Source organism: Martes martes, assembly GCF_963455335.1.
Source record: "Martes martes genome assembly, chromosome: X".
Taxonomy (NCBI): Eukaryota; Metazoa; Chordata; class Mammalia; order Carnivora; family Mustelidae; genus Martes; species Martes martes.
This window is the reverse complement of record NC_137897.1, coordinates 24,723,550-24,732,334: the sequence shown is the minus strand read 5'-3', so window position 1 is coordinate 24,732,334 and position 8,785 is coordinate 24,723,550. Positions and strand designations below refer to the sequence as shown.

General features: G+C 39.7%; 2 pseudogenes across 2 annotated transcripts; both read right to left on the bottom strand.

The window, feature by feature from the left end:
* Positions 1–3,957: 3,957 nt before the first annotated feature.
* Positions 3,958–5,258, bottom strand: LOC308337122 (heterogeneous nuclear ribonucleoprotein A3-like; annotated as a pseudogene). Its single transcript has 2 exons — positions 4,849–5,258; positions 3,958–4,685 (listed from the first exon to the last, which is right to left on the bottom strand). The product of its transcript is annotated as a heterogeneous nuclear ribonucleoprotein A3-like (transcript).
* A 1,368-nt stretch (positions 5,259–6,626) lies between these two features.
* Positions 6,627–7,140, bottom strand: LOC308337100 (translationally-controlled tumor protein-like; annotated as a pseudogene). Its single transcript has one exon. The product of its transcript is annotated as a translationally-controlled tumor protein-like (transcript).
* Positions 7,141–8,785: the final 1,645 nt, after the last annotated feature.

Sequence of the window (8,785 nt, the reverse complement as noted above, 5' to 3'; positions counted from 1 at the left end):
GATTTGAGAGTTCTTTACATATTCTAGATAGTAGTCATTTATCAGATATGCGATTTACATCTATTCTCTCCCAATCTGCAGCTTGTCTTTTTATTCTCTTAATAATGTTTTTTAAAGAACAGAAGTTCTTAATTTAATTGAAGTCCAACTTATCATTTCTTTAATGTATCACAGTTTGTGTCATATCTAAGAAAACAACACCTAACGTCACAGATATTTTATTTCATGTTTTTCTAGAGGTTTTTGTATAGGTTTTGCACTTTTGTTCCTGATCCATTTCTAGCTAATTTTTAGTACATGGTGTGAGGTATGATGTTTGCTTTTTTGCATAACGATATCCAACTGTTCTAGCACAATTTGTTGAATAAACTCATCTTGCTGTGCTGTATTGCCATGGCACCAAGTCAAAAATCAACTGACCATCTAAGAAGGTATGGGGGTATATTTACGGATTCCCTATCTTCATCAGTTGATATGTTTATGAATCTTTATGCCAATACCAACTGCAACTTTACAAGACCTGAATTCAAGTGATAAAGGTCTCCAATTTCTCTCCTCTTTTTGCAAGTTGTTTTCAGTATTCTAGGTTATTTGTATTTTATTTTTTATTTACCTTTGAGAGAGAAAGAGAGTAAGCAAGAGAGAGAGAGAGATGGAGCACAGGTGATGGAAAGAGGCCGAGGAGAGGGAGAAGACTCCCTAGTGAGCAGAGAGCCCCATGTGGGGCTTGATCCCAGGACCCAGGATCGTGACCTGAGCTGAAGGCAGAAGCTTAACCCAATGAGCCACCCAGGTGTCCTGGTTCTTTGTATTTTAATATAAATTTTAGAATTATCTTGTTAAGTTTCACAAATAATAATGCTGGGATTTTAACTGGGTTGCTTTGAATTGATGTCTTTATAATACTAAGTCTTCTAAGCCAGGAATATGGTTTTATTTCTCCTTTTATTTAAGTCATTTTTAATTTCTCTAAGCAGTGTTTGTTACATTTTCAGTCTACAACTATCACACATCTTTTGTCAGATTCTTTCATAGTTATTTCATATTTCTTGTGCCCCTGTAAAAGATATTTTTATAATTTCAGTTTCCAATTTTTCATTGCTACTATATTGAAATGTAATTATTTTCCATACTGATCTTATACTCTACAACTTACTGAACTCACTTATTATAGTACCTTTTTTGTTATTTCAGAGGATTTTTTTTTACATAGGAAAGTATATTATTTGTGAATAAAGACAGTTTTATTCTTCCCTTCCAATGTGGATGCCTTTTGCTTCTCTTGCCTTCTTGCACTGGCTACAATGTCCAGTATAATTTTGAGCAGAATGGGTAAGGGGGAATATTCTTGCCTTGTTCCTGATGTTAGACAGAAAGCATTCAGTCTTTCACCATTATGTATAAGGTTAGTTGCATTTTTTTCATAGATGCCTTTCATGAGGTTATGAATGCTCCTTTCTATTCCTAGTTTGTTGAGAGTCTTTACTGATTACTTTTAAAAAAAAGATTTTATTTATTTGAGAGAGAGAAAGCATGTGGCAAGAGTGGGTGGAGGGGGGCTGAGAGAGAGGGAGAAGCAGATTCCCTGCTAAGCAGGGAACCAGATGCAGGGCTCGATCCCAGGACCCTGGGTTCATGACCTAAGCTGACATGAGATGCTTAACCTATTGAGCCACCCAGGTGTCCCTTAACTGATTACTTTTTAATACTAAACCAGCCTTGTATTCCTGGGTGAACCTAACTTGATCATGATTTATTATCCTTCTTATATATTACTGGATTCAGTTTTCTGTTGCAATCATAGGGCTTACCTAGTATGTTTCCTGTTTTTTGGTGATTATTGTCCTTCATTACCAATGTTTTGAAAACTGTTGTTTCATAACTTTGTTCCTGTAAATCCAGACCCTGTTACTCCATCTTGGCTAGAAACAGAAATCCAAATGATGGATTAACATAAACTCTAAAGGAATCATGGCAAAAATGGTCTCTTTTAGTCTGCAAATCAATCAAGGTATATGTTTCCATACTAAGTCACAGCAGAGACTCAGGAACAGAATAAATGGAAATTAAAATCCAAGGCTCAGGAGACATCTTCAGGTTTGAGGAAGTTAGACTTTGATGGTGTTGCTAACACTTCTATTTGAAAAATAAATATCTAAGGAAAGTAGAAATAGCTTCTCTTCTGTTGGTATTATTTACATTTCTTTTTAAAATGTCATGTTAGTCACCATACAGTACATTATTAGTTTTTGGTGTAGCGTTCCACAGTTCGTTAGTTGCATATAACACCCAGTGCTCATCCCAACATGTGCCCTCAATATCCATCACCTGGCTACCCTATCCTCCCACCCCATCTCCCCTCTGAAACCCTCAGATTGTTTGCCAGGGTCCATAGTCTCTCATGGTTCATCTCCTTCTGTGATTTCTCCCCCTTCAGTTTTCCCTCCCTTTGCCTATGGTCCTCCGTGTTATTCCTTATGTTCCACTTAGAGTGAAACCACATGATAATTGTCTTTCTCTGCTTGACTTATTTCACTTAGCACAATCCCCTCCAGTCTATCAATGTCAAAGCAAATGGTGGGTATTCATCCTTTCTGATGGCTGAGTGAGGTTCCATTGTATATATGGACCACATCTTCTTTATCCATTCATCTCTTGAAGGGCATCTCGTCTCCTTCCACAGTTTGGCTATTGTGGCCATTGCTGCTGTGAACATTGGGGTGCATGTATCCCTTCCTTTCACTACATCTGTATCTTTGGGGTAAATACCCAGCAATGCAATTGCTGGGTTGTAGGGTAGCACCATTTTTAACATCTTGAGGAAGCTCCATACTATTTTCTAGAGTGACTGTACCAGTTTGCATTTCCACCAACAGTGTAAGAGGGTTCTCCTTCCTTACATCCATGCCAACATTTGTTGTTGCCTATTTTGTTAATTTTTGCCATTCTAACTGGTGTAAGGTGTTATCTCACTTTGGTTTTGATTTGTATTTCCCTGATGGCTAGTGATGTTGAACATTTTTTCATGTGTCTGTTAGCAATTTATATTTCTAGCTTAAGAGAAGATTTTATTGGTGTGTATACACACACATACATACAGAGGAGTGGGGAAACACGGTGAAATCAAATTAAGGTAAAAAATTTTCTATTGGGCGCCTGGGTGGCTCAGTGGGTTAAGCCTCTGCCTTCGAGTCAGGTCATGATCTCAGGGTCCTGGGATTGAGCCCTGCATCAGGCTTTCTGCTCCACGGGGAACCTGCCTCCCCCCTCCCCGCCTGTGCCTCTGCCTACTTGTGATCTCTCTCTCTGTCAAATAAATAAATAAAATCTTTAAAATTTTTTTTCTATTGATGTACTTCATGCTGAAATCCTTTAAACTGAACCTAAGCCCCCCCCCCAAATAATTAGTCAAGGGTGGTATTGTATAGCTTAAAAGGCATTCAATATTCATGGAATTGCTCACCACAGAAATTCAACTTTTAAGATAAGTATACTTGCTACTGGTTGTTACATAAGCTCAGGAATAGTTCAACTTTGAGAATATATTCCAACTACTCTAATCTTTTTTTTTTCTAAAGTTAAAAATTCCTTAGTTTTTTATTGCTGGTACCACTACCACAATTTACAGGGCAATACACCTGATGTAATGAAAAGAAAAAAAGACAAAGCTACAACAGATAAAAGACCTCAGGAAAGTACATCTAATTGACACTACATTGCATTAAACACTAGCTGCACTTTTTGCAAACTGTGGTTATGATAGCCCTGAACAAGAAGGGTTTCCTGTTTAAGCTGCAGTAACTTTTCTGACTATGGGTCATCGTTCCTTTTGTGGCAGATTTTTACAGTTCCTGTAATGCATTTGGGATGACTGTCTTAAAGTAACCTGGAGCTTTCCTGACAACTCCTCACTCTCCCTCCTGCTAAGAACTGTAACCCTTTTCTTCTGAAAAATTTCTAGAACCTTCTGCTACCATATGCACCACTTCCACCACCAGATCCATAACCACCACCATAGGGACTGCCTGAGCTGCTTCCACCAAAAGTGCCCCCCTTCATGGGTCCGTATTTGAATTGCTGTTGTCCACTATAATTTCCAAAATCATTATAGTTCCCACCACCACCATAGTTACCACCTCCAAAATTTCCTCCTTCATTGTAACCACCATATCCTCCACCACCACCTCCATATCCACCTCCTTGGTTTCCATATCCTGGTCCACTACCACCATAGCCTCCTCTACTACTATAACCAGGACCACCACCATAGTTGCCACTATCACCTCCAAATCCATTTTATCCACCATCACCTCCTCCATAACTACCTCTGCTGCCACCACGTCCACCGCCAGAGCCTCCTCTTCCAGCAAAGTTTCCACCATGGCCAAAGTTACCACCACCTCCAAAGTTTCCTTCACAACCCATGAAGTTGCCAGATCCATGTCCACAATCTCTTTGTGATCCAGCAGACTGCAATTATTGTTGAGAAAGGGCCTTTTTCACTTCACAATTATGCCATTTAATAGTGTGGTATTTCTGAACAACTATTTTATCAACTGTATCATGATCATCAGAAGTTACAAAAGCAACTCCTCTCTTTTTTCCACTCTGCCTGTCTTCCATAATTTCTATGGTTTCAATCTTGCCATACTTTTCAAAGTAGTCTCTCAAAAAATAAAGATTGCCTTTGGTTCAAGTGTTAAAAAAATAAAAAAAAATAAAGATTGCCTTTGGTTCAAGTGTTAAAAAAAAATAAAGATTGCCTTTGGTTCAAGTGTGAAAAAAAAATAAAAATAAAGATTGCTTTTGGTTCAAGTGTTAAAAAAAAAAAGTAGTCTCTCAAATTACATTCTTCTATATCTTCTTTAATACTACCAACAAAAATTTTCTTCACTGTTAGATGAACACCAGGCTTTACAGAATCCTTGCTAGAAACAACTCTTTTTGGTTCCACTGCACACCCATCAATCTTGTGTGGTTGATTGCTGCGTCCACCTTTTCAACACAAGAGTAAGTCACAAAACCAAAATCCCTAGAACGTTTTGTTTGGGGGTCTCTCATCACCACACAATCTGTAAGTGTACCCCATTTTTCAAAATGTTCTCTTGAACTACCATCTGTATTTTCAAAGCTCAAACCACCAATAAACAGTTTTTTCAACTGCTCTGGTTCCTTTGGATCATGGCCCTCCTCCCCCGGTGGCAGCGGTGATGGCCGGAGTTGGGCCAGGGGCGACTGGGCAGCGGCTCTACCTTCATTTTGAGACTGGACTCACCTCTTTGAACTCAAGTTCGATATGGGACCAAGAGCCCAACTACTCCAATCTTTTTAAACTCCAAGGCAAAATTAAACCTCCCTGGCAAAAACTGGTTCCAGAAACATCTGGTGTTTATAAACAGAAGCTTGTGTGTGAAGACCATCTCTCCCTAATTTGTTAGCTGTTCAATACTGCACCGACAGACTTAACTGGAATGATCTAAAAGCTAGAACTTAATTGTGTTGGCCAATGCAGCTACAGAATCACTCTCCTCGAGTATTCATTTTCTTTTCCTAGGGATTTGAATTTAATTTCACTTTTTAATGATGTATTCATTAATTCATATAACGGTGCTTTTAAAAAGGTCTTGAGATATGGTCTCAGGATCTACGTGGAAGGCTCAGGCCCAGCAGGAAGAAGACACTGCCACAATAGCTTTCTTTAGATGCGTTCTTCTTATCTCTGCAGTAACTCACTTTCCCCAAAGTGAACTGAGCTCCCTCTGAGAAAGTTGTATAAACCCTTTTTGCTTTCATCATACTTGACTGTTTTACTAGGCAAAGATCCAAGGGAAAGCTACCATCATAATTTTTTAAATCTTAAATTTAATCTCCTTTGAGTAGAATGAAATCTCAGCCACTGGAGCACATTAATTAATATGGCACTTTATACACATGACAGTTGGAGATCTCCTGCTTCACGTTTTCCATCAATGAGCTTTCCATTTTTCCAAAATGTAATATTTATGAAGCAGCTCAATTTCTCTGCTCAAAAAACCATTAATAGAATGACAGCATACTTTAAAGAAGTATTTACAAGATTGCATACTTTGAGTTATGGTTTCAGATTGACCTAAATTAAAATCTTGGCTTTATTACTTAACAGCTGTGTAAGTGCTTCAGTTTCCTCATCTGTTCAGTTTATTTTTTTCCTGAAGATTTATTTACCCATTTAGGAGAGAGAGAGAGAGCAAGGGGGTGGAAGGAGAGGGAGGGAGAGAGAGAGATTCTCCAACAGACTCCCCACTGAGGGTAGAGTCCTATGTGAGGCTTGACCTAACGACCTCAAGATCATGACCTGACCTCAAATCAAGAGTTAGTCGCTCAACTGACTGAGCCACCCAAGTGCCATCCACCCCCGCCCATGCTTTTAGCTAAAATGCATTTTATTTGTAGATAGCCTGACAATTTTAATTTTTACTTTTTTTTTTTTTTTATAAATCACTCCACTCCAGATAAATCAAGGTCAAAATAAATGAAGAGATCAAGATGACATCAGTTCCATTCGTCTAAGTCCTGGTGTCATGTGGATGAAGAGCAGCAGTCAGCGATGACAACAGGTGATACATCCAAAGTCATAGCCAAATTCATTAACATTTTTCCATTTCCACACCATCCTTAAAGAAAATCCTATGTGGGGTCCCACCATCCTCAGAATAGTCCCACAGAGCAACCATGCCCTCTCAGTCCATGTTTTCATCAGGAAAGAACTGGTAGTTTTTGCAGTTAGCAAGGATTTGCTTGATGTGTTTTGCAGCCCCTGTCATAAAAGGTTTTACTCTTTCTGGCTGCTGTTCTTCAAGTTTGCCTTTGATTTGATGTAATCTTTGACATACTTCTCGTAGGTTTCTTTGGTGCAGCTGGTTTCCGTAAGTGATGGTTCAGGACAGTATCACCACGAGCAGTGACTGGGCTTTCTGTACCCTCACTCTCGGGGCCTCCTGTGGAGGTTTTTCCACCAATGAGCAAGTCATCAGTGTTGCCCTCTGTCCTCCTGACCATCCTCCCCTCCACCTCCAGGCACAGCCCCTGTGTCATTTCCCAGATCTTGTAGATGGTGGACAACATCTCATCCTAGTGGATGAGGTCCCAGAAGATGATCATGATGGTGGTTGGAGAAAAAGGGTGATGGTGCTAGCTTAGCTCCATACTATTTTCCAGAGTGGCTGCCCCAGTTTGCATTTCCACAAACAGTGCATGAGGGATCCCCCTTCTTCACATCTTCACCAACACCTGCTATTTCATGTGTTGTTAATTTCAGCCATTCTGGCAGGTGTGAGGGGATTGCTCATTGTAGTTTTGAATTGCATTTCCCTGATTATGAGTGATGTTGAGCATCTTTTTGTATGTCTGTTGGCCATATGGATGTCTTCTTTTGAGAAATGTCTATTCATGTCTTCTGCCCATTTTTAATCAGATTATTTGTTTTTTGGGTGCTCAGTTTTACAAGTTCATTATATATTTTGAATATTAAACCTTTATTTGATATGTCATTTGCAAATACCTTCTCCCATTCAGTAGTTTGCTGGTTAGTTTTATTGATTGTTGCCTTTGCCAAGCAAAAGCTTTTTATTTGATATAATCCCAATATTTTATTTTTGCTTTTGTTTTCCTTGCCTCAGGGGACCTATCTAGAAAAAAGTTGCTATAGCCAATGTCAGAGAAATTACTGTCTGTTCTCTTCTAGGATTTTTATAGTTTCAGGTCACACATTTAGGTCTTTAATCCATCTTGAGTTTATTTTGTGTATGGTATAAGAAAGTGGTTCAGTTTTATTCTTTTGCATGTTGCTGTCCAGTTTTCCCAACACCATTTGTTGAAGAGACTTTCCTGATACCACTTTTTTTTTATCTGTATCATCCAGTGATGGACATTTAGGTTTTTTCCATGTCTTGGCTATTGTAAATAATGCTACAGTGAACATGAGGGTGCATCTATCTTTTCAAATTAGTGCTTTTTAATTTTTTTTAATTTTTTAAAGATTTTATTTATTTATTTGCCAGAGAGAGAGATCACAAGTAGACAGAGAGGCAGGTGGGGGGAGGAATAACAGGTTCCCCGCTGAGCAGAGAGCCCAATGTGGGGCTCGATCCCAGGACCCTGAGATCATGACCTGAGCTGAAGGCAGAGGTTTAACCCACTGAACCACCCAGGTGCTTTTTCAAAAAATGATTTTATTTATTTTTGTGAGAGAGAGAGGGAGCGGGAGCAGTGGGGAGGGGCAGAGGGAGAAGCAGACTCCCGCTGAGCAGCGAGCCAGACACAGGGCTCTATCCCAGGACCCTGAGCCAGAGGCAGATGCTTAACTGACTGAGCCATCCAGGGGCCCCTAAATTAGCACTTTTTAAAAAAAGATTTTATTTATTTATTTAACAGAGATCACAAGTAGACAGAGCAGCAGACAGAGAGAGACGGAGAAGCAGGCTCCCTGCTGAGCAGAGAGTCCAGTGCGGGGTTTGATCCCAGGACCCTCGGACCATGACCTGAGCTGAAGGCAGAGGCTTAACCCTCTGAGCCAACCAGGCACCCCTAAATTAGCACTTTTTAAAAAAGATTTATTTATTTATTTTAGGGGGAAGAGGCAGAGGGAGAGGGAGAGAGAATCTTAAGCAGACTCCACACTGAGCACAGAGCCTGATGTGGGGCATGATCTCACAACCCTGAGATCACGACCTGAGCAGAAATCAAGAGTTGGATGCTTAATCAATTGCCACCGAGGCACCCCTGTTTTGTTTTGTTTTCAGACAAG